Raw genomic sequence first — 25322 nt, 5'->3', positions numbered from 1 at the left:
TTCCGGTGGTGATGCTAATTCTGGCACCAGCAATTCTGGCGCCTGTAAGTCTGGCAATTTGGTTGCCAGTATCTGTATTACCAGCACATTTCTGCCGATAATACCAGCAGATTGATGCTGACGCCGGTAATACCATCACGCCGGTATTACCATTTCCGGCAGGGGAGTGTGCACACGCCTGAGGACTTGTAATGTGCTAACATTTCCGGCGGTCACCCTGCTGGAGACGGTAATACCGGCACACCAAAATTACTGGGTTTTACCAGCAAACTCGTAATGAGCCTCTGTCAGCACAGGAATTAAGTCAACGGAGCACTTCAGGAGCCCAAAGAACTATTAAAAAGGGGTTACTATCCATGCATCCATCAACTCTGTATCTACCCACTCAATCCCTGAATCAAGAAGCTCTACAATAGTTCCATGATTCCCTGTTGGCAGGACACAAAGGCATTTCAAAAACACAGTACCTGCTAAAAAGACATTTTTGGTGGCTGAGAGTACATCAAGAAATTCGACAGTACGTGCAAGAATGTGAAGTGTCCCTTCGTGACAAAGCAGACTGTCAGAAGCCTACAGGATTACTGCAACCACATCTCCCCCCAACAGGCACACAGTCCTATAGACATGTAATGAGTTATTAAACAGTAAACCGTATACTTCGTTTTTGAATACATTAAACTAGTATTAGTACCATGTTACAAAATGGCCACCAGATTCTGCAGGATCCTACGCTCAATAGAGATAGAAGAGGGACTATTTATAACACACTGCTGGAGACGCTGAGTGATGCTATTCCTAGCTACAGCGCCGCTTAGCTACAAACAAACGATTGAAGGAAGAATAATAACATAGGTAAGCAGTATGCGCTCAATAGCCCGTACAATACTAGGCAGTTACAGCAATAGTCACGAGAAGCGACCCTGAATAATAGCACCCATATATTACCCATTTGCTGCGCTTATCTCCACAGAAGTCAAATACTCCCAATGGCTCCAAGATGCCGATAATATACAGACAAAATAAACGGTGACCCGATAACAGACAAGATTACCTAAAGCCATACCTAGACTTACAGGATAAGTGTATACAGATCGCCAGAGGCGTATCAATGAAGTAAGTTACTGTTTTACTGCGATTCAAAATGAAAACAATACAGTCCGCTTCAACAACAGATAGCATACTTGCTTTACCATTAGATTTGCCTACAGTTTTCATTCTTTGATTACAGCGAGCTGTTAAACTTCACAAAGCTACTCAAGAGGGATGGTAATATAACTCTCCTGAAGATTCTCTTGTTCACAAGAGACTTCACCTACAAGTCAGCCGAGTGAATTACAGTAAGTGCATAGACAATTCTAATTATGGCTTGAAGATCTAAATGCCTACAATAAAGTATTTAAAGTTCGTGTCCTCCCATCACATTGTTTCTATATCATTTAGGAAGAGAGAAAAAGAAGGAATTGATATTCTTCACTACCTAATTCAAGTTTCAATTAATCGGATAGGTAAGTTTTAACAAGAGAGAAGACTTAATATTAGATTGAAACTAATTATCTTTGAAGTAATTAATTAATGAGAGATTAATTTAATTACAATGAACATCCAATAAAAAAATTAATGTGTATCTCTAAATACAGAAAACCACAGAAAGATAAGGGAGTGATTACAGCCCCCTTTTGCCATATGTATACAGAACATCTGACATCAGAACATTCCCCTAAAGAATGTCCTTAACTAATTAAGAACGGGTTTGAAGGAAAGAAACATGTTGGGATATAAGTGACCTTGATTAATAATACGAGGGCAATCATTTAAGAAGAAATGTAATGATTGATTCATTTTTTTTATTCATCACTAAAATTGTTATGTATTGTATTGAGATTGTGATTGAATGAATTGTTATTACATTATCTGTTTATGAATATGGTGTATTTTATGATGTCCTACTAGGCTTATTAATTTGTGATATTACCTTGAGCTTTTATAGTCAGCAAAAAAGTTTAACTGGTGTCTATTATTTCTCACATTACCTATTTTTATATAGATTCTTAATGATAACATTTTCTAACTTGATTTCTAATTATACAAAGTGTGAAGTGAATTGAATCCTTTCTCTTCCCCACATTGTGATGATATGGTTTCCTGTATATCAGATAGTACACACTCAGTCTTAATTTACTCCCTTTTCTAGTTCATTTAACCAGGATTGACTTCAGTACATAGTACCCTGGTGTCCCCCTTAATGCTAAATTACACAACCTCTGCCTACATCACTGGAACCCTGGCACACCATGCCCTTGGAGCTAGTCGTTGAACTACCCACCATCAATGGTTTTACCTCATTACTAGTAGTGGTAGAGTCTCTTATCAAACCCATGCATTTCATACCATGAAAGTGAAATCCCTCCACCGGTGAACTAGCTCAGCTCTTTTTACAACAGTCCGGCTGCATAGCATCCCTCAACACACAGTAACCGATCGAAGCCCACAATTTACATCCCGCTTTTGGTGTGCTTTCTGTACAATCCTTTGCATCAACGTCTGCCTTTCTACCAGCTACCATCCGGACAAAGACGCCAAACCGAAAGGGTAACCCAAAGATTAGAGAAGAATTTACGCTGTTTCACCTACAGTATCAAATCCGCTTGGGTAGAGCTAGCATAGTGGGCAGAGCTGGCGTATAACAATGCACTGCACATATCCACTAAGCATACACCATTCTACAGCACATATGGTTTCACCCTTGCATGCTCCCAACATTCAGCATCCATGCTTCCCCACCATACAGTGTGAGGAATCCTGCAGAGTTATCACTGATTCCCCAGAGATGAGCTCCTCCCACATGGTCGGGGTAAGGCAGCCGCTACCTGATCCTGACCCTAGGGGTGGTATCATGGGAAGGATCATGTGGGCAGAGATGGTTGACTGTGAGATGTAGTGACCCCATCAGGAAACGCAGTATTCTTCTCTTAATAAAGAGCAAGAGCCTATCATTCCTGAATTCCTAATGGAATGTTTTCACTTTACCAGTCCTTTCCATGGTAGGACCCAAATAACCCTTTCTGCAAAACACTCTAGGCAGAATACCATTCATACCTCATATGCATATAACACACATATAGCACCTCCTGTCTCTGATGGTTTTGTACTAAATAAAAATCCCAAACAAAATCACATTAGAAATACTATTAGTCAATGTACTCCAACTCCCAGAAAACCTAAAGTGCTGAGACAAGGAAGAGGGATAAAGAGTCCATTTGGAATGAAATTAACATAAAGTTAAATGTGCAGACTAGTTGTTACAGTGTAAATCAGCTTCATGGGACATTTAATTTAAATATTTTTTATTGTTTTCAAGTATACAATTAACTCCCCAACATCCCCTCCACTACCCGCCCCTGATGTGGATTTCGTCTTTTCCTCCCTTTACTGGTTCCTGGTATGTCATAATATGTCCAAGATTCGAATCTTGTGCGGACACGATTGAACCATATGGTAATTTTGCAAATATGTCAGAATGGGGCCCCAATCTTGTTTTCATTTCTCCTGGTCCCCTTGGAATGTGTATGTGACCCATTCCAGGGCCACGAAGTTCCATACTTTATGTAGCCAGTTCTGCATCGTGGCGCTGTCCGTTGTTTCCATTTTTGTGCGATCACCATCGATGCCGTGATCAACATTGTCATTAGGCCTCTTTTGTGAGATTTTGTGGGTGTTTTTGATCCCGGTTCCCACATTGCACACAGCCAAATCTTGTCTCCCATATCTTCTATTCCCTAATATATGTGCCTGTTTCTTGACCTCCACCCAAAAAGGTTGTATTATAAGAGACGTTTTGCATATGTGCTCCCAGTCTACCACCGCCTTATACTCCCTCCAACACTGATCTGATGTTAGGTGATACATCACATAAATCCTCTCTAGCGTATAGTGCCATTGCAGACATACTTTGGTCCACATTTCCCTTAGTTGCATAATTCCCCACAAATATTCCTACTCATGTCCTGGTATGATTTCTCCCAATGTTTTATCCCATTTTCTCATATAGTTCCAGTGTACCCACTCCTCTTGATCATTCAGATGTTTGTGTATGTTTGATACCATGCCTTTTGTTCCAGTAGTTGTGATTATGCATTTTTCAAATGGTGTTAATTGTCTTGTGGCAGCACTTTAATTGGTGGGGTGCTAAGCCAGTGTTTCAATTGAGTACATTTGAGCCTATCCTCCTTTGTCAGACCTATTTCCTGGGCACATTCTTCAAACGTTTTACGTGTCTGGCCCATGTACATTTCCCTTATTTTCTGACATTCTACTTTTTCCCATTTCTTTCCATTCCTGGTTGGAATTCCGGATTACCAAACAAACATAGGACAGAATGGGGATGGTTTTACCGATCGTTCCCCCTTTCTGTTGCTCTGTCCCAAATCGCTACTCCTACCCCCAGTATCTCGCTAATTCTGGTATTCGGGCGTCTGTTCTTTTTGTCGATCCACAGGAGTCCCTGAAGGGAGGTTCCCGCGAACGCCCTATGTTGTCTTACCCAAATCTTATTTTGGTCCCCCCTTTGCCATTCTTTCAATACCTGTAGTTGTGCCGCCTCATAGTATCTAACGAAGTGCAGGAATGCCACCACCCCTTTTCCCTTAGTGCCGTGAGTGTGGTCATTGCTGCCCTTGGAGGTTTTCTTTTCCATTTATATGAATTGATGTCCTTATTAAACGATCAGAAGAAAGTTTTCGTGACTCTAATGGGTAATGCCTGGAAATAATATAATAGGGAGTGTCACCATCTTTATCGTTGTCAATCTCCCCCACCACGTTATTGTGAGCGGTTTCCATTTCATCAGATCCGTTCTGATTTTTTCTAGTAGTTTCGGGTAATTCACCTCATATATATGTTCTATTTTCTTTTGTAAGTGTTATGCCCAGCAGGTATGCTATACCCTTTTCTGCTTGTTTCAGCAGCATGTTCGATTCTAATCTGTGCATCCACTGATAAATTAAGCATTTCCGATTTTTGCCTGTTTATTTTTAATCCTACTATCGCCCCAAACTCTTCTAGTTCTCTCATTAATATGGGTAGCAAGCTTTCCGGATTTGATGAGGCTACTAGCATGTCAACTGCGAAGGAACTCGTTCAGTGATTTCTTCCCGCCATTGTTATTTCTGTCAGGGGGTCTAGTTCTTGTATCCTAATTAGAAAGGGTTCTAAGTACATGGCATAAAGCATAAAGCAGCGGAGATAGTAGGCACCCTTGTTTAGTTCCACGTTTTAACTCAACTTTACCCGATATTGTGCCATTTACACTTATACAAATCGATGATGTCACGTAATTTGCCTGTATCATGATCAAGATACCCCATTTGTTTTAGTGTGTTAATTAACATTGACCATTGTACTCTGTCAAATGCTTTCTCTGCATCTAATGATACTAAGATTGCTGGGTAATGGGCTATTCCCGTTTTTTTATTAGGTGGCAAATTCTACAAATATTGTCAAATGTGTGTCTGTTGGGGATAAAGCCCGATTGATCCTGTCCTATTAATTTCGGTAGCGGGTAGATCATTCTGTTAGCAAGAATGTCCATGTATAATTAAGCCTCTGTTTATTAGAGCTATTGGTCGGTATGACCCTGGTAATATTGGATCTTTCCCATGTTTGTGGAATACTACCGACTTTGCTTCATTCATAGATGTGGTTATTTTTCCCTTGGTTTTAAATGTATTAAACAGTCTTGTGAGGATTGGGGTCAGTATGTCACTGTATATTTTGTAGAAGCTAGCCGGATATCAGAGGCATACAATTTTTTAGAATACTCCCTAAAGAATGCCCCTGTCTTTATTTGTTGTTTTGTTCTGTCGTAGACTATTACGAAGCTTTATAATTGTCTGCACCCCCTTTTTGTCCTTTAGCTGTCTGGCTAAGTGTCTGTCAGCTTTATTAGCTTTTACATAGGGCCACTGATGTAAGTATAGTAGCGCTTTCTCAGCCTTTTTTGTTCTTAGTGTCTCCAATTGTCCCTGGACGTGTATCTTGGCCTTCTTTAATTTATTATTTGGGGCTTTTGACATTTCCTCTTGTATCTTCTTTAACTTCTCTTCAAGATCTTTTTCCCTCTGTTTTCTCTGTTTCGCTTTTTTCCCCATTTTGAGCGCTATAAGGTACTGCCTTAAATGCATCCCATATTATTTCCTGGGGGATTTCCTCTGAAGCATTTGCTCTGAAGTAGTGCTCAATCTTTTCTCTTATTGTTTCACTTATCACTGGGTAATATAGAAGATCTGTTGGGGATTTCCAATTCCATAGTCCCCCTTCATTTTGCCCCACTCCAAGCTCATCCACAGTGGTGTATGATCTGATAAGGAAATCGTTCCCACTTTTATTTCCCTTATTTTCCCTAGCAGCCCTGTTGATGCCCAGATGTATTCAATCCTTGAGTTAGACGAGTGTACGTGGGAGTAATGCATAAAACCCTGTTCTTGTACTCTGACTACCACCCATACATCATGGAGAGCCAGTAACACCATCTTTCGTTTTAGCGATTTGGATGGGGCTTGTGTTTTCTGTGATATGTTACCGCTCCTATCTTGTTCTGGGACCCACGCTATGTTAAAATCACCTGTTAGAATGATATGTCCTCCCGCAAAAGTCTCTAGCTTTGACAAGACTTCCCTTATGAACCCATCTTCTCCCATATTTGGCACGTATATAGACACTAATGTAATGATTTGGCCCCCCAGAACTGCATTCAGAAATAAGTATCTTCCCTCTTTGTATTCCAATCAGAACCCCTGCTTTCTTTTCCCCTGCATTCGATTGGTATATTTAAGTGTATCCCCTTCTTTTTATTTCCATTTATCTACTTTTCTTATGTGCGTGTCTTGAAACATCAATATATCTGAATTAACACCTCTCAAAAGGTGTTCTACCTTTTTTCTCTTGACTGGGACGTTTAGTCATGCACATTGTACATCAACACTTTAAGCTCCTTCATCAAGGATTCCTTCTTTCCCTCTCCTACTACTTAACGGTCTGTGACTTTTATTTTCTCCACTTCTGGGCTCCCCCTCTCTTCACCTACCCACTTCCCCAACTTGTCAACATCAACTCTTACCCCAAACTCCTCACCACCCCCCCTTCCCTTTCCCTGAGGAGGGACCAGGTTCCTAAGAACGCTGGGACGGGGTGTCCGTCACACCTGTCCCTCTTCCCATCCCAGAGATATCATCATGGGGATTACTAAACCCCACTATTGGGTCCAAGATGCGCCCCTTCTTCCCCTTGCCCCTGGCCCGCAACCTTATGTTACGTGTTGATGTTTTACCCATTCTTCCTGGGTATTTCAAAGTCTGCTCTTCTTTTTATGCTTGTCTCCTTTATTCTCTGGCTATCCTGTTTCAAGTGTCTTCTATCCCTAATGTATCATAGCTAAATTCCACGTTTACCTTTCCTGGTTACTGTTTTCCATTCCCACGATTTCCTGCGGATTACTTCACCCTTTCGTTGGTCTTCCATATTGGCTCCTTCTTCCCTTTGGATATTTAGGATCTGCACACCTTCCTCACATGTCGTGATCCTGTGGGTTCGCCCTTCTCTTGTAAATATTAAGCCAAAGGGTAATGTCCATTTGTATCGCTTCTGATTTGCCATTAGGAATCTCATCACTGGCCCCATCTGTCTCCTTATTTGGAGTGTGGTCGATGCTAGATCTTGATATAAGTGCACTTTGTTCCCGTTTATTTGCACTTGTCCGATCTCCCTTGCTTTTCTTAGGATCTGTTCCTTCTGACCATAGGATGTGATTGCTGCTAGGACATCTCTTGGATGGGTGCCTGGTTCGCCGGACCTTCTTGGTCCTACTCAGTGAATTCTATCAACTTGAACCAGCTCCTTTGTCTGTTTTCAATATTTCTGAGAACAGTTGTTGGACTGTATTTTTTCAGTCTTTATCTTCCACCATCTCTGCAAGATTTTTTATCAAGATGTTCAATCGCCTTGATCGGGTTTTCCAAATCTTCAATTTGGATTTCCAGATTATATGTTAAGCGAGCTAGGTGGTCCAATGTTTCATCGTTATTTGTGTATCTTCCTCATGCTTTGTACAGTTTTTTCCAGTGTGTCTGTCCTTTCTTCTAACTTGGCCACATCGAGTTTGAGTTCCTGTAGTGATTTGAATTGCGTTTGAAAGGATGACATGATCTGGGTTTGAATTCTTTGAACCACCCCTGCTATTACGCTCACCTTGTATCCACAGGGGCGCCACCCAGCCGGGTTACTCGTGTTAGTATGCTTCTCGGCTTTGCCCTGATGTGGTCTGCGGGGAAGGTTCTGCCTGAAAATACAGGAGGACTGTGTTCAAGACTGACCGACTGGGGTAAGTATCTTCCCTCCACCCCTGTATGATTTCAGTCCCTCTGGCGCCCACTCCTCGCCTTGTGGTAGAATTAGGCATGCTCTCCGTCCTGCCTTCTTTGCAGGGGCGCGTTGTCTTTCTTGGGGGAGTGCGGTCCAGTTACTTCACTGACGCCGGCCCGTTTGATATTGTTCAGGTAGGTCTTATTGCTGTTCTTTAGTTTTGTTGCTATCCTGCATGCCTTTCTTTGTTTAAAAATGTCTCTTTTTTCTCCCTTAGGTATGCAGAGCTTCAGCGCGGCGAACTGGCTTGGTTGAGCCCCGCTGGTAAATGATGGCGCATTAAGAGTGCTATGATGCGGTAAGTAAGCGCTATGCGCAGTGCTGCGAAGTCTTGCCTTTGCTAACCTTTGTTTTCCTTCCTTGTAGGTCGCGGTATTCTTCAGCGCGAGTGGAATGCCGGAGTGGTGCCAGCCGAGAGGCGACCAGCCAGGTAAGCCTTTTGAGCAGTTCGTAATTTGTAAATGTCTCTACTGCTTTCTTTAATGTTGCCTCTATCTTCCTTGTTCAGGTCGTTCTGTCCGGGAGGCGTGCAGATTCGAGGAAGCTGTTCTCAGTAGCTACGAGTGTTTAAAGATGAAGACTGCAGGTAAGATGCTGCTGTTAATGATGTTCCTTTTGTCTTCTTGGAGGTTCTGCTTCTCCGAGGTTCGAGGGAATAGCTGGACACGGTGAGCGTCACATTGCAAGCTGCAAAGCAACACAAAGCATGTTGTCTTGCTCGGGTATGGTTTAAATAGCCCCAACAAAATAGTCCAGGTAAAGTAGTCCCTAGGCTACCACACCCAAAACACTAGACCGCATAGCTTGGTTCTTCGGAACCAAGCTATGCGGATGCCTCCATGTTGGTTGACAATACAATAAAGTAGTTCCCAAGCACATTGTCTTTCATGGTGTATGAGCCTTGCGCCATAGGCGCCAGGACTGGCCCCATGAGGGCTTTTGAAGAGGATGCAAGGCTCTGGAGGCCCAAGTCCTGACTCCCCCTGGCCAATGGTTTTGCCAGAGGGGCTTTTGGGCAAGGGTCGTGACACCTGCATATCCTCTTTACTAGCCATTACACCTTCTTCTCTTGTCAGTGTCAAGGGATGGTTTTGGGATGGTTCCCCTCTCCTGGGAGTTGTAGTATTCCCTTGACCACACAGTTGTGTAATGCTTGTCTCTTGTCTTGGTGGGGGGCTTTGTTGGAATGCTGATGCCACTTCAGCCCTTGTTTTGGACAGGTGGGTGCTGTGCCAGCCTCTTCCACCGGGCCTCTCTGTTGTCATGCTTAGGTTTTTGCTCTTGTGGGATGTGTGTTTTCCGCGCTGTCACTTATGTTTCTCTTCCTTGTTAAGATGATCCTTTTCCCCCATCTCTTTTTAGCCCCATCCAGCTGGCGTTCTTTTCATATTGTTCCCTTCTTTTGATTAGGCCCTCCAGTGTGGGAGGTAGATAGACAGTGAGAGGGTGGAGGTGGTAAATGTGGGGGATAGCATCTTCTCAGCTTTGATTTTCCTTAAATGTTCTTTCTTGGGGATTCTTTTCCCTTTAGCTGCCGACTCCCCTTCCCCTCGAAGTTTTGACCTCCTTCCCCTCTAGTATTAGTTTGCTTCCTTGTGGTATCATCTTTCTTCCCCCCTTTCCTTTTTACTTTAGTGTATGAGACATTTTTTTTCTTTTTTTCTTTCCTCTTGTGTGCTCCTCCTCCTCTTCTTGTCCCTCACTGCCTGGGTTTCTCTATTTCATGCCTTGCCTTTTGTTCCTTGTACTGTCACTCTCTTCCTCCTCCTTTGGGTGTTTCTTGGTGATCCCCTATCTCTTTCTCCATTTGCCTAGTTTTTCCCCTCCTGAGTGGGAGGGGATGGGAGATATGGGAACACTCACCGTTTGCTTATTGACGTTCTCTTCCCTCCCAGGTGGGAGGGGTCAGGGGAGGGGGATGGTGTCTCTGCTTCTCTTCTGGTGTTTTGCTTTCCCGCGGCGGGCTGATATGTAGGTCTTACTTGCGGCCGTATCTCCGCTCATCAGGGCTCCTTTCCCTCCTACACGGCCACCGCTTTTCATTTATTTGCCTCTGGCGAATTCATGCAGTGTAGGCTCCCCACCTTCTAGTGCCTCCACTGCCTTAGCTCTCCCGCTTTACTGCTGCTTCCAGCATCCTGGATTGCCGCCTATCTACGTTCCCCTTGCTGCGAGACACTTGCTCGATCTGTTGTCCCTTAATGGGACTCCTATTCCGTTCCCGAATTTGTCATCTGAAGGAGATGTGTTTGATAGTGCACCACGTTGCTTCTGTGTCGTTCTATTGTTGCGGCCCAATGGGGAAGAGACGCTCACACACGTCCTCCTCTGCCGGCCGCCATCTTGGAATGTTTTGCGGGACCTGTAAAGATGGTTTGCACTTCCAATCAAGAGAGAGGGATCCAAAGACGGACGCAGACCTGAGGGAGAATGCAGCAGTACGGAAACAAGCTGTGCTGGAGAAAGCAGGCACTTCCAGAGGACCGCTTGCAATCGTAACGGCATGGTGTGAGGCCAAGAGAGACATAGCAGGCACCGTGAGAGAACTGAGGGAGAGCCGGCAGCAGCAGCAGAGCTACCAGGAACGCAGTCGTGCCAAGAAGCTTCAGTCTTGCTGGTGGATGAACGCAGAGCTGTCAGGAGCGCTGGGAGAAGGTCTGCAGTATGAAAGACGCCATGCCAGAGGGAAAGCTGCACTGTTGCAATGTGCCACGGGTTGGGGAGACTGCCAGAAACCAGTGAGTCTGCCGAGAGACATTGGGGACCCGAGGCGTACCGACAGGCATGTAAGCAGATTAGACTATTGGAATATCGACCAAGTAAAGAAAAAGGACAGAACTTGAACAAGTCCCCCTGCATGTGATGTCAGTGTAGGGAACGTTGGAGCAAGTATTACCCTAAACACATGCATACTATTGAAATAAGCACTGTAGCAGAACTTGACAAGTCCTCATATATGAGAAGTTACTATGGGGAATGTTGGAGCAAGTATTGGACACAAGTTAAAAGACAAAACTGGAACAACTCTCCATGTCTGAGATATCTTTTTTTTATTATTTATTGTGTAATCTGGATATTAAACAAGCCTTAAACACAGTAGAAAAATAAAAACAAAATATAAAAACATTAATACAACATTATAACACATCTTACTGTCTTCCTAATCTTCATATAAATACATTAAGTTCAAATACACATTTTTCATTCTACATTTCATGTTCAACTCACTAATTTTGAAAAATCCCTTCCATATAAACGCTGCCGATGTAATAACTACTGAGCCTGCCATGAACAGGGTGTTCCAAAATTCATATGAATCAATCAATCTGAGGTCCCTACAGCTGTTTACGTATCCTTTTTTATACATGCTCATCGTTTCCTGACAGGCTTTTAACACATGCCTACTTGTCTCCATTGTTTCACCACTTAATCTACATAAACGCTCTTCTCGAGGGATACCTTTCCACGCGCTTACATAATCCATTGTTTGCAATAGGTTCACACGAAGGCTCAATATAAATCGCTTCAGTGTCCTCAAGCATAACTTGGTCAAGTAGGAGAATGGCGAATCTGACTCGAAGCTTTGCCCAGCATATTCCACATATTTTATTGTCTTGGCAAGTTTTTCAATATTCAAAATCCTATCACCCTTTTTGCTTTCTTTTTTAGAGTTGCTTCTATATTAGGGCTCGAACTGTGCCTCCTCCAGAGTAATTTCCAAGCTCCACAGATATTCAACAGTGAATGACCTAAACTCTGTCATGTATATATCATTATTCTCCAAACTGTTGCCTGAACCCAATATGCAAACCAGATCATTTGTGTTGAGTTTACTGGGAGACATTTTCAAGCATAAAAGTGATCTTTGCACCACCCAGCTTTGTAATAAGGGATGTAAGCCCATTCTCTAATCTAAGAGTGTCCAATGGAGTGGAAGAGGGAAGGTTTATGATACTCCTCAGTATTTTTCCTTCTATTTTCTGAAGCCACTCAACGTGGCCGTAGGGTAAAACTGCCAAACCATACAACAGACTGGGCACGATACTCACTTTATATATTTCTAAGAGCGCAGAAGTATTATGGCCTCCATTCTTTAGCACATATTGTTTTGCTGCAGACCATTTCCTTCAGATGCGTGGTATACACATCTGCATAGTCTATTTTACTGGGGTTCCTCTTAATATGGAAACCCAAATAGCAGTAGTGTTCAACCACCTCAAGAGACTTATTCTTTAATTTCCAATTAAACTTCAATTTCCCAATTTAGTACTGCGCAAAATCATTATCTTGCTATTTGAAGTGTTAATCGACATACAATTTCTTTCTGCATACAAACACAATGCCTTAATAGACCTTTGTAAACCTATAGGTGTAAGGTCAAATAGGACTGTGTCATCTGCGTATGTAAACCAGTTTATAGGAACATCATTCAGTCTTCGACACATGCACATTTTATAAAATGGGAGCTAGCCCCAAGCCTGTTCTAGGTCACAGTTTGTCTCATAGGAACTTCCCATTTCCCCTCTCTGGTCTAAGCGAATGTCTACCGTTGTATGTGAGTTGAGACCTTTAAGGTAGTGCAATAGCCGGGAATCGATTCCCCACTCTTCGAGTTTCCTCCACAAAAGTGTGTGAGATACACCATCGAAAGCCCGGCTATGGTCCACATAATAGCAGTAAAGATTCTTCCCTCCCATTTCTATCCCATCATAAAATGTTGTACTATCAAGATATTATTCACGGCCCCATAGTTTTTCCAGAACCCCGTTTGAAATGGTTTTAGTAGATTTTTCACATTGGCCCATTTAGCTATCTCTTTCAAACGTATAGTGGTGAATATTTTCTGGCTGGAGTCCTGCATCGCTAATAAACTATAATTAGCGGGATCTAATTTGCACTCCTTTTTAAAAATGGGAATTAGGATGGATTTCTGCCAAGATTTGGGGATCATTCCCGTGGTCTCAATAGACCTAAACATCTTAAAGAGGATATCTGACAAGAGCTTAGGGTCCGCTTTATACAGAATATTAGGTATCCCATCAGGTCCAGGGGCACACGTTGATCTTAGATTAGTTACAATAGTCCTTAGATCCTCAGTGTCATAATACATAAGGTTATTACCATAGGCCACCCAATCGCCCTTCAGCGGCAATGCCTCTTCATTATTATAATACATTTTCTTGATATAATCAGCCCAAATAATTCCATTGTGCTAATAGCGGTTTTATTTATGTTAAAGAAGTGCCAAAACATCCTTTTATTTTGAGTCTTTAATAGATCAAGGAGCAAAAGCCATTTGGCATTTACTTTGGAAAATGTATGTTGGAGAAGCCAATTCTTAGATTTCCTAATTTGGCTTGTTTTTGGGACTCTGTCAGAGAAACATCTCCATGTACCACGGCACTTGCTCTTCTCAAGGCCACCTTTTCCTTATGATATGATATGATATGACATTTGTAACGCGCCTATACACAAGTGTTTCAAGGCGCGACGAGGCAGGGAGGGGGGAACAAGGGGAAGACAGACAACGATCTTACTAGGCCAGGTGTCATTCAGACCGCGCAAGTGCAGGGGTAGGGGGGAGGGAAAAGTGCAAGGGGAAGGGGAGGGGGGAAGTGCAGTACAAGTAAGTAGAATAAGTAAATAAATAGGGCCAGCTGGTGGCAAGTGCAAGGTAAGTGCAGACAAGTGCTGGGAAAGGGGGGGTGTAGGAATACAGAGACAGTCCTTCAGTGCAGGGGTTGCCAGGGAGGCAGTGCAAGAGGAGAGTGGCTGGGACCAGGACCGAGGTTGGTGAGAGTGGCCCAGTTGCAGATTCGGTGCAGATACAGTCGAGACTTTAGCAGGGGAGAGGGAGAGAGAAAGCAGAAGCAAAGAGGAAGGTTTTGAGGTGCTTCCGGAACCGGAGATGGTTCTCCTCAAGTTTCAGGGAGGCAGGAAGGCTGTTCCAGAGGGAGGCCCCTGCCACGGCGAGAGATCGACCCCCGACTCGTTGCTTCGAGAAGCGGCTGACCCTGAGGGAGTTGGAGATGGATGAGCGAAGGGCTCGGGAAGGAAGATATTTAGGAAGAGCGAGTTGAAGGTATTTAGGCCCCAGGCCCCAGAAGTCCTTGTGGACAATGCAGAGGGTTTTGAACTTAATCCTCGCAGCCACTGGGAGCCAGTGTAGAGATTTCAGTCCTGGAGAGATACGGTCCCTGGGCTTGAGGCCAAGGACAAGTCTCGCAGTTCTGTTCTGGATGAGTTGCAGGGGGCGGAGAGTGGAGGCAGGCAGATTAAGATAGAGGCTGTTACAGTAGTCCAGCTTCGAGAGAACCAGGGCTCGGGAGACAGTGAGCTTCTGGGGGAAGGAGAGGAAGGGAAGAATACCTCTGAGGAGGTGCAGCTGGTAGTGTGACTTCTTAGAGACGTCAGATATATGAGGAGAGAAGGAGAGTGTGGAGTCGAAGATGACCCCGAGGTTTTTTGCCTTGCAGGTAGGAGCAGGAGGAGGGCCAAGCGAGGATGGCCAGAGAGATACAGGGAAGGAGGGAGTGGGTGTGCCGATGAGTAGAATCTCAGTCTTACTAGCATTAAGGCAGAGGTCATTGGCGGCACACCATTCCTGGATGGCAGACAGTCAGAGATGAGGGAAGGAAAGGAGGAGGCCGAGGGTAGCCTGAAAATGAGCTGGGTGTCGTCCGCATAGCACTGAAAGTAGGGGCAGAGAGCGGCGATGCGGTGGGCAAGGAGTGCCAGATACTGGTTGAACAGCCAGGGAGAGAGATTAGATCCCTGGGGAACACCACAGGTGGAGAAAAAGATGTCCGAGAGGAAGGACCCAAGTTGGACCTGGGAGGGTCGATTGGAAAGGAAAGAGGTCAGCCACGCCAGAGCCTGACCAGTGATACCCAGGTCATCACGGAGACGGTTGAGCAGGATGGCATGGTTGACAGTGTCAAAGGCAGAAGAGAGATCGAGCAGAATGAGAACACACGGAGTGTTGGAGTCGAGGTTCAAGAGCAGGTCCTCACGGATGTTCAGGAGAGCAGTTTCCGTGCTTCTGGCCGCTCTGAAGCCAGATTGATGGTCATGGAGACTACCAACAGTTTCAGCATGGAGGTTAAGCTTTGAGATGGCCAGTTTCTCCAGGAGCTTGCCCAGGAAGGGAGTGATGGAGATTGGGCGATAGTTAGCCAGGCAGGAGGGGTCGGAGGAGGGTTTCTTAAGAAGAGGGTGCACAAGGGAGTGCTTGAGGGGGGATGGGAAGACTCTAGAGGTGAAGGAGTGGTTGCAAAAGTCAGCCAGGGCAGGCGCCAGGGAGTCGATGTGGTCCTTGATAGTTTTGGAGGAACAGGGGTGAACCTGTTTAGACGAGACTTTCATAGATCGGACTTGTCTGGAAACCTCGTTGGCAGAAAAAAGTGGAAAGGCAGAGAAGGAGGGAGGAGGGGTGGCTGCAGAAGGGCCAGAGGAAGAGTCGGGAAGAGAGGGAGGGAGGTGATAGGAGGAGAGTGAGGACAGGATGTCCTGAGTTTTTGAGATGAATGAGAGGCCAGTGCAGTGCAGAGGGCCTGGGAGGGGACAGGAGAGGTAGAGACTGCAGCAGGGTTGGCAAGCTCCTTGCAGATTTTAAAGAGTTCAGCCGAGTTGTTGGATGCTGCAGAGATGCGGGCTTGGATAAGGGCTCTCTTTTTGGTGAGAACGGAGAGACGGTATTGCCTTTGGAGCAGGCGGCAGGCCAGTTTGTCAGAGGATGAACATGAAGCACGCCATTTCCTCTCAGCCACCCTGCACTTGCGTTTTAGGGTGACGAGATCCGAGTCATACCAGGAGTTACATTTGGCTTTGGGCTTCAGGCGGATTCTCATGACAGGGGCAAGGATATCAAGAGTATCAGATATAGCAGAGTGGAGCATGGAGAGGGCTGTGTCAGGGTGGGAGTCAGCCGAAGGGGGAGGCGGGGGCAAGAAGGTGGCAGCGAAAGCCTCAACTGACACGCGCTTCATGGGTCGGATGACCGAGAAGGTGGGTGGCAGTGATGAGGGTGGCTTTGCCTGTGGGGTAGGGAGGGTGAGGTGGGAGGTTAGGAGAAAGTGATCACTCCAGGAGAGAGGAGTGGAGAGAGGGTAAGGTCAGAAGAGATCAGAGCATCAAGAGTGTGCCCTGCAGAATGAGTAGGCCCAGACGGGAGAATAGAGAGTGAGAGAGAGTCGCAGAGGTCACGAAAGAGTCCAGTGGGGGGACAGAAGGCATCAAGGTGGATGTTGAAGTCACCAAGAAAGAGGAGTTGAGTGGTTGAGGACAGGAGTGAGGAGGAGAGGTCAGCCCACTCAGAGAGGAAGGAGGAAATTTGACCAGGTGGCCGATAGATAGTAGCCACAGTAAGGGAATGGCTAGGAGAGAGAGAGAGTCGGCAGACAAGACATTCAAAAGAGGAGTAGGTCTGCGTAGGAGTGACAGTGGCAGGAATCCACTCAGGGAAGATAAGGGCAACACCCCCACCTGCACGGTTGGGCCTGGGCACGGAGACGATCTTGTAACCGTCAGGTAGGAGTGTGTCAAAGCTGGTGACAGAGCTGGCTGTGAACCATGTCTCAGTGAGACAGAGGACGTCAAGGTCCAGTTCCTCAAGAAGGCGACAGATATCAGAGGAATGCTTGATGGCAGAGCGAGAGTTAAGAGTGGCAAAGTGGAGAAGGTTGCCAGCCTTGAAGGACTTCCGGGGGGGGGGGGGGTACAGATCAGAGGTACACCCTGCGGAGGTGTAGAAGAAGGAGGTGAAGAAGGAGCACGAGAGGGGGCAGGGAGGGAGGGTAGAGGCAAGGTAGCCGAGGACAGAGGAGGGGGGACAGCGGGAGAGGAAAGGAAGTTGATGAGGCGAGGGAAGCGTCTATCAAAGAGGTGAAGGTTGGCCTGAGGACCTTGGACCAAGACGGTCCCATTAGCATAGACATTAATGATGGCCTTAGAGGAGCGGAAGGGGGCCAGGAGGACATCCAACGGGTGCCACCATTAATGGGAGAAGAGGAGAAAGGAGAGAGCACAGAGACCATATGAAGGGTCCATAGGTCAGGCGAAGGCACAAAAAAGAGGATGTCAGTAAGAGTTTCCTTGGAGCAGGCACTGGTATAGGTGTCGGCGATAGGGAGGCCTGGGTTGGAGACCAGGATGTCCTTTTTAAACTTTTTCCTACCAGATTTAGTGAGGAGAGCAGGATAGTCGATGGAGAAGCAGTTAGAGAAGATAGGCGAGATAGAGAGCACCATGGAGTAGGAGGGAATGGGGAGGGGGGGAAGACAGACAATGCGAGAGCCTGCAGACAGGAATAGAGTGGCAGGCACAGGTTTACCACAGTTCAGAACAACAACAGTAATGCGTATTAGGTACACAGTGGAGAGCCCACCTAAGTTTGAGAATCCTGCGAGGGGAGAAAAACCCTAGTTTACCACATTTCAGAAACAACAGCAGTAATGCGTATTAGGTACACAGTGGAGAGCCCACCTAAGTTTGAGAATCCTGCGAGGGGAGAAAAACCCTAGTTAAACACAACTGTTGGACACAGTGAGGTGAAGACACCAATGCGAATGTAGTGACCCGGTGTAGGTGGGGTGGGCCGGGAGAAGGTGGAGATAGCAAGTGATGCTGGCGCCTGGCGTCCCCTGCGGACACCTGCAGACACACAGGGAGCCGCAACTGTAGGAGTCGCCCTTGGCCTAGGGGCCCTTAGCCACAGGGGGCTGCCGGGCAGAGGGCTGCCCAGGAGGGAATGGTTATAGGAAGAGGAAGGGGAGGGGGGGTGGGCGGGCAGGGAGGCGGGAGGGAGAGGAGGACCAGGAAGTGGGAGGGGAGGGGAGAGCAGGCACAACAACGCGCTCAGAGCACGGATGCAAAAGGCATCGAAGGAAAAAACACTTGTTACTCACGGAGGCCCGCTAGGGCCAGGCAGTGCTTCCTAGGCCTATACTTCCAGCAGGGCTACCGGCGACCGCTCTCCCACGCTCAGCTCAACATTATTATGGATAACATTATTATGGATAATATATTAAAGGGATCACTATAATGCTGGCTGGTGTTTTTACCCACAAAATGGACCTTATCCCATCCTGTGCAAGTTTTTATTTTTTTATCAATGATTCCAGCTGCCATCCTCCATATTCCAATTGGGGCAACAAAATGTGTCCATAAACTGAAAGGTAGTTATTCATTTCATTAACCTTAGCCACTGTCCATTTCACATGACTGCCCTGGTTGTTAACACTAAAGGTTCCCCTAAGGGTCTAATCTAGTCAGCATAGGAACATCAATCTGCCAGGCCAGGGCTTTATGATCACTTGCTTCATTTTCCCAGAGCTATATGGGGTAATTTTTGCCTATCCCTTCTGAATCAATAATGACATAATCTATATGGGTATGGCTATTTCGATTAGACCATGTACCTAGTCCCTCAGAAATGGCTTTTTCCCCAGAAATAAGACATTGCATGTTAAATGCTTTCATCAACTGTTGCCATTTTTTGGCACGGCTACACGGATTGCCTGTGTCATATGCAGATTTTTCACATTTAAATCCCCTACTATCGTGACACTACCCATAGGTTCCTGCTCAGCCCATTGCAATAACAGCTCTCTTATAGTTTGTAAGATTTCTTCAGGTGGATCATAAACATTGATGATCAATATCTTTTTTGGAGGGTTACCATTATGTTGAAATACTGCTGGGAGAAAGTAATGAGAATTACTAGGCCCACATAGGCCTGCGCTGATACGTTTACCCGGGATCCTATGTCGAGTCTGCCTCTGGCTCTGCCTTTAGTAGAGGGGGTTGCATAACTATGCAGTATGGAAAGCCCATCTATATGAAAGGCTCTTAAGGCCCAAGTTTCCTGTAGGAAGAAAAGGTCTGCACCATTAATAAGTGCAAATCCTTCCGTCTTCCTCAGAAATGAACTGTGACCCTGGGTATTCCACAACAAGCAAGTCCATTTAATGTTTACAGTAGTCTGTCAGTGGGTACCCCAGCTCACTAATTCCGGCATCCAATGGTTAGTATTCTGTTCTTTCACCATTGGAAAGCCGAAAGTCATGAGCACCGATTCTTCTGAGCTTTTTTCCACATTTACCCAGGCTCGGGGGGAACTCTGGCAGCTGGGTCATGCTTTTAGCCTTTTTTACACACTGTAAGAGATCATTCCAATGATTCTAGCAAGCCTATCTTTGACTTAATCAATGGGATCATCAATGGTGAGCAGAATTCTACCAGCACCCAATTATAATCACTTCCCATTCTAGGCAATTCAATCTTATTTCTATCCCGTGAAGAAATCACCCTTAATTGGTTTGTTTTACAAAATAAAGCTAACAGGCATGATCTATTCAAAAATGGGTGATAAATAGATGGATTTCACTCCTGTATCGGCACCCATCTTCCCAGGGATATCAAGTCTTTTTCCACATTCATGGTATTTTTTGGAGCCTCTGGCGTGTGCTAAGCCACTGGGCTACTGCTTGCTTTTGATGCAATATCCACCGGTTCTGAGGTCATTGAGGTCTTAGGTGTTACTTTTCCTGGGTTTTCTTCAGACCGATGGATGCTGAAACGCTTCAAAGTAGTTTGTATATATCTCTGAGCCAGTGGCTTGCTAGGCAGTTTGGATATTTCTCCCTGTTCTTGCCTTCAGTTTACTGAGGGGCCATTCAACCTGGTACTCCTCGTAAGGGCCATCGGAATAGCTGGTTCTTCATGAGGTATCTCTTCTTAGCCCTCTCCTTAACCTCCTTCCCTTTATATGCTTTACTCCTGTGGCCTTTTTCATTCTCAATGTGATGCTTCAAAGGGTAAGTATGGCATTCCTCTATACGAGAGGAGGCCTCCTTAGATGGTATGAATATTTCCTCATATTCCCAATCCGATAGGTCCACTGAAGATGTTATTAGCTGCGCTTGTTTACTTGTGGAGGGTGCTTGCGAGTCTATAATCAGGTTACCTCCAGGCTTTCAGATTCTCTCCATTTGGGTTTTGGGTTTCCTGAGCCAGGCTAGGTTTCTTTGCCACTATTATTGGGAGCGGTTCAGGTTCATTAATTTTACCATGCTCCGCTAATTTTAGAACATCTCCAACATAGTAACCGCCATTTCCCTCAGCCTGTCTTGGCCCTTATAACATTTTCCCATAGCTGCTTCAATCGCAGTTAATTTACACAAAATTTGAATTATTTTATTGTCCGTATGATTATCCGGTATAGATTCCAATGGAATGCATTGGGTTGCATGATTTGAGGCCTCGAATCATCTGACTCATCGTCCGTAAGATCCGGTGATGCTGAGAGATTAATATCCAACACTCTACCCAAGACTTCCTTCCCAGGCAGTTCTTTCTCACCACCTAACAAAGTTCTCTGAAGCCCTACACACATCTTCAACAGGGAGTTGTTATTATCAATTGTTGGTGACCTAAAAGAGCCCTCATTACTTATAGGCAAATTGTTGGCTGCGTAATTGCTCTGAGATGAGCAATTCCCTGCTGGCAAGTCTGTTGTCATATTTGATGTTATGGTTCTCTGTTTCTTGTCGCAGCCTGTCCGATTCTTCACAGGCATGTAATGAGTCATTTTTTTGTTAGACTTAGGGCTAGCAAGGGCCTTTACCATTTGCTTCCCCTTGTGTATTCTGAACTGCGCAGCCCCGCCAGTCGAGGGCTGTTGTGTGTCATTTTCTTTACTAGGCCCGTAATTTGTTGGTAAGAATCTACTCTCTAACAGCAATGTGTGTCAGCCTCAAAGGGGAGCAAAATCAACCCTGCAGTCACCCAGACACTATCGAGTCAAACATACTGGAATTAGTATAGGGCGCTGGTACTCACTTTCTCAGTTAGCGGTGAGACAGAAAAATGCAGCAACTTCTGCTGCCCTCTGGGCAGTGTTGCAGTGTGCAAAATATGACCACCGCCCGCCGAGAACCAGCAGCTCTGCAACCTACTCCGCCTATATGCAGGGTGCGGTCTTCCCTCACTGCATTAGGGCCATAGGTGACGGTATTTGAGTATGAGGAATATGGGAGGGCTAGATGCAGTAAGAATTCAGTAAGAAGCTGCACTATGGCTCTACCAGCTCTACCAGTGCGTATACGATCTATATGTTACCTGGAAATAGCTGGGAGGTACTGGTGGTAGATCTGGTGAGAACACCTCCCTGATGGCACGGGACACGCCACTGCCACAGTGGCTTTTCTTCGCCCAAAATAAGTACTCCGCTCCTAACACCGAATGCTAAACACCATACACAAAAAAGAGCACAATCGATCACAGCTTTCTCCGCCTTTGCTCGCATAGAGCGTTCAATTAAAAGATCTAGTGGCGTGCACAGGAACGTGTCAAGCCGCACTGCTGCTGTAGCCTCTCATTTCCCCGACTCATGTTAGCAGCCGCTTCCGACACCCAATGGATTATGAGATGTCAATATGGGGAAGGCTGGAGCAAGTTTTATCACGAGCAGATGAATGTTAATGAAGTAGCTGAAAAACAAAGTTTGCACAAGTCTCCATATACGAAATGTCGATATACAGAAAGTTGCAGCAAGCACTGACATAAGCAAATGAATAGTGGTAAAGAAAGTAGAAGACGGAACTTGAACAAGTCTCTACGTTGGAAAGGTCCATATGGAGAAACTTGGGACAAGTAGTGTTTAAGAAGGGATTCCTGGCAGTGGAGTATACCAGGTAACCCCAATGAAATATATATGAAAGGAAAATACATTTTGGAAGGATTCCTGGCAGGAGAGTAGACCAGTAAATCATCTGTAGAAACGTATTGCATAGAAGAAACACTTTGCCATTTTTAAAATACCATTGTCTGGGAAAAGAGACACTTTGCGATCCTTAAAACATAATTTCCCGGAAAAGACATTAGTTTATCATCCTTAAGAACACGTTGGATAAAAGAGCTATATCTGCTACTCTTCAAGAAGTATTATTTCAACAAAAGACTTTTCAATAAGTTACCTGGAACAATTCAGGGGAAGTGAAACTATTTGCCTTACACCTTTTTTGTTGATTTCAGTGTGAGGGTCAGACCTGTTTTGGACACAAGGACAGTTGATTTAACTTGGACGACAAGACACAGACTGATCCCTAGTTTTGTTTTCATAGGCAGGGAATTTCCTGTTAGGATAGGGACAAAAAGGCCTTATTCCAACCCTTTTTATTTAAAAAGAAATGCCTAACGTTGAAAACATTACAACTTTGTATCCGCCTCTCAATTCTGAACCCTCACAACAGGCATGACAGCCCCAGTTAAAATGGGTCTGGAAAGACATGCATGACAACCTGATACAAGCAAAGCACACCTCCAAAATGTACACTGACAGAAAAAGGTGACCGGGGGACACTTATCAAACAAGAGACAGGATTAGTTATCCACCTTGAAGGGACCTCGAAAAACTGTAGCCCCTCTACATTGGGCCATTCACTGTTTTGGGCTTTGGTCTACCCAGTTGCCGTCCGGTTACGCTTACCCCCACACATGATGATGCATCAGGGTACACCATGGGGCTCTTTTTCGGCACTGTGTACCAGAAATGTAATGCGTAAAAGCCTTGCCAAAGACTTTGACCCTTTGCACTTCCGGAAAACACAATTTTTGTCAATTTGTATAGTGGAGAGCAGGGGCAGAACACAACTTGCATTTCTGCTGCTCCCTTCTTCTATGCCATACAAATATGCAAACCTGCTTTTTCATGTAGAGGCAAATGCTGGCAGACTCCATAGGGATCCATTGTAAACACTGTCTTCCATGCTCGCATAGTAAGCAGTGTTCACAATTAAAAATAAACGCTGTGCTTATATGCTGACTTTTGCCCTTTACTTTTGCACCCCACAGTGCAAATTATGAAAATGTGGCGTGGGGGGCCTGGCTACACCCGAATGCAAACATACAAGGTCCTCGCCGTCAAATTATGCCTAGGAGCAACATGAGCTCCCCTTTCGCGTGGCGATGGTGAAACCGGATTCACCCACGATATGCACTATACCGCCTACACCTGTTCTGGTTAGGGGGTACCCTGAGTACGAGGTGAAGGCCATACTTAACTCACGTTGGCATCATGGGCGTCCCTGGTATCTGGTAGACTAGGTGAGTTATGGCCCAGAGGAAAGGTCCTGAGAGCCTGTTGACCACATCCCTGCTCCTCGGCCCCTGCTAACTACGCCACTAAGATGGGTCTTTGCTCTTCTGTTGGGTGGGGGTGTACTGTCGGGAGTCGCTGGAGTCACTGCCCCAAGGGCCCAGGAGGGAGAACAGGCCATTGTGCTGCCTTGTGCACATCCGCCAGACAGGGACACTGTAGGTGCCACATTTGCCCCTTGTGCCGGCACCAGCACGAGGAACACAGAAAAGGCACCAAGAGCAGAGAAAACCTACTTGGGACTACACTTCACAAGCGTTGTAGCCAGACGGTGGCCATTTTGTAGTCCCACCCAATGAGGACATGTATGAGCGAGACGCTCAGGCGCATCACTCGAATCTTCCCCCAGAGTACTCTCATATGCTTGGAGCTCCAAGGAAATTCAGACAGAAAGCCCATGCGGCCGTGCCCCCTCCCCGGAACCTTCCCAGGACCTGCTTTTATTGAGAAGTCAGGGGAAGGATCAGGGGTGGCATCCTTGCATACAAGTGCCATCGGTTTGGAACTACATTGGGGGTCTGAACCCACCCGTTTATGTGCTGTGACTAATGCGCAGCATGCTATGGGGGGAAAAATGACGTTCGCATGAACGGTGCTCAGAGAGAAAGTGAGCGGGCTATTAAGAAATAGCTGACTTGTACTCTTATTTTGAAGACGCTTCTCGCATCAAAAGCACAGCGTTTGTTGAGAACCACCACCACCAGCGTCGGAGTGGGCAGGAGACCTCCTCCACTGCATCAGCAGCGAACCTCACCATTGAAAGCACTCCTCTACATGATCGGAGAGACATCGTATTTGCACTGATGCCCATCCAACCCTCAGCCCTGCACCTACCACATAGGGTGAGAAATGATGAAATCTTCTACTGATGGCCCATGATCTGTGTTGAAATCGCCGTAATCAGCTTGCCACATTGCTGCCGAGCCTTAGCCCCTTCCAAAATGGCCAGCGCAACGCAGCATGAAACTGAGGCTGTGTATCTCAGTTGCTAGGCTACGCTCGGCTTATTAGCCAATCTGTGTTACCGTAAGGCGGCAGCCGTCCTGCGGCAGAGGCCGTGGTTAAGGCCTTGTTTTGCCTCCTGTTTGCCGCACTGTGCTGACTTTAGACTCCAACAGACTTAAGGTGAGCGTCGCCTGACTCCCCAACAAACATACTGGCTTGAAACAGCGTTGCTAAATGCCAGCGCTTCTTGCACAGCATGTACATAAAATGATTCCAGTAAGGTTCAGCATATTGTGTGTTCCCTACACAACATACCGCAACACCTCCACCCCACCATAGCTCTAGTGCTACGCTTAATCCTAGTAACGTGTCACCACTGTGCCCACTCCTTGAACCACCTGTGCCTTGGACCAGAGCATTACTATCTACTTACTAAGATTGTTGTGCCATGTTGGCTAAATACCAGATACCCACCAGGGCACTCGCTGCCTCTTCGGAACTATTTGGCTTGGACTTTGGGATATAGCACCCTATACTCACTTTACCTAGACTCTCTTGGAAGCTCAATCGAAACTGGACACACCTATCATCTGTATTCGCGCCCAATTATTTTGCCAATTGCACATATCGCATTCTATTTACTGTGACCCAATGCATCACGTACAGCTTATGTGCCTACGCCTCACTAATTCTCTGTGCAAGCAACTGTATTACCTAAGGTAACTTGTCCAATGTTTAACCATCAGTTTGTATGCTATTACGCCACATTGCCTACGATCCGCTAATTTACGATGCCAGGCCACAT

At 45.6% G+C, this 25322-nt stretch overlaps 1 protein-coding gene across 2 annotated transcripts in view; it reads left to right on the top strand.

Moving 5' to 3' along the window:
• Positions 1 to 777: 777 nt before the first annotated feature.
• LOC138566665 (uncharacterized) overlaps positions 778 to 25322 on the top strand; it is a 508561-nt gene continuing 484016 nt past the window's right edge. For both annotated transcript variants that reach the window (XR_011301986.1, XM_069644227.1), the window contains exons 1-4: positions 778 to 852; positions 971 to 1113; positions 1229 to 1337; positions 1441 to 1505. The gene's annotated coding sequence lies outside the window, so the exon portion shown is untranslated. The remainder of the gene's footprint in view (positions 853 to 970; positions 1114 to 1228; positions 1338 to 1440; positions 1506 to 25322) is intronic.

Source organism: Ambystoma mexicanum, chromosome 2p, assembly GCF_040938575.1.
Source record: "Ambystoma mexicanum isolate Mex_15411 chromosome 2p, UKY_AmexF1_1, whole genome shotgun sequence".
Lineage (NCBI taxonomy): Eukaryota > Metazoa > Chordata > Amphibia > Caudata > Ambystomatidae > Ambystoma > Ambystoma mexicanum.
This window is presented reverse-complemented; position numbering and strand designations above follow the sequence as displayed.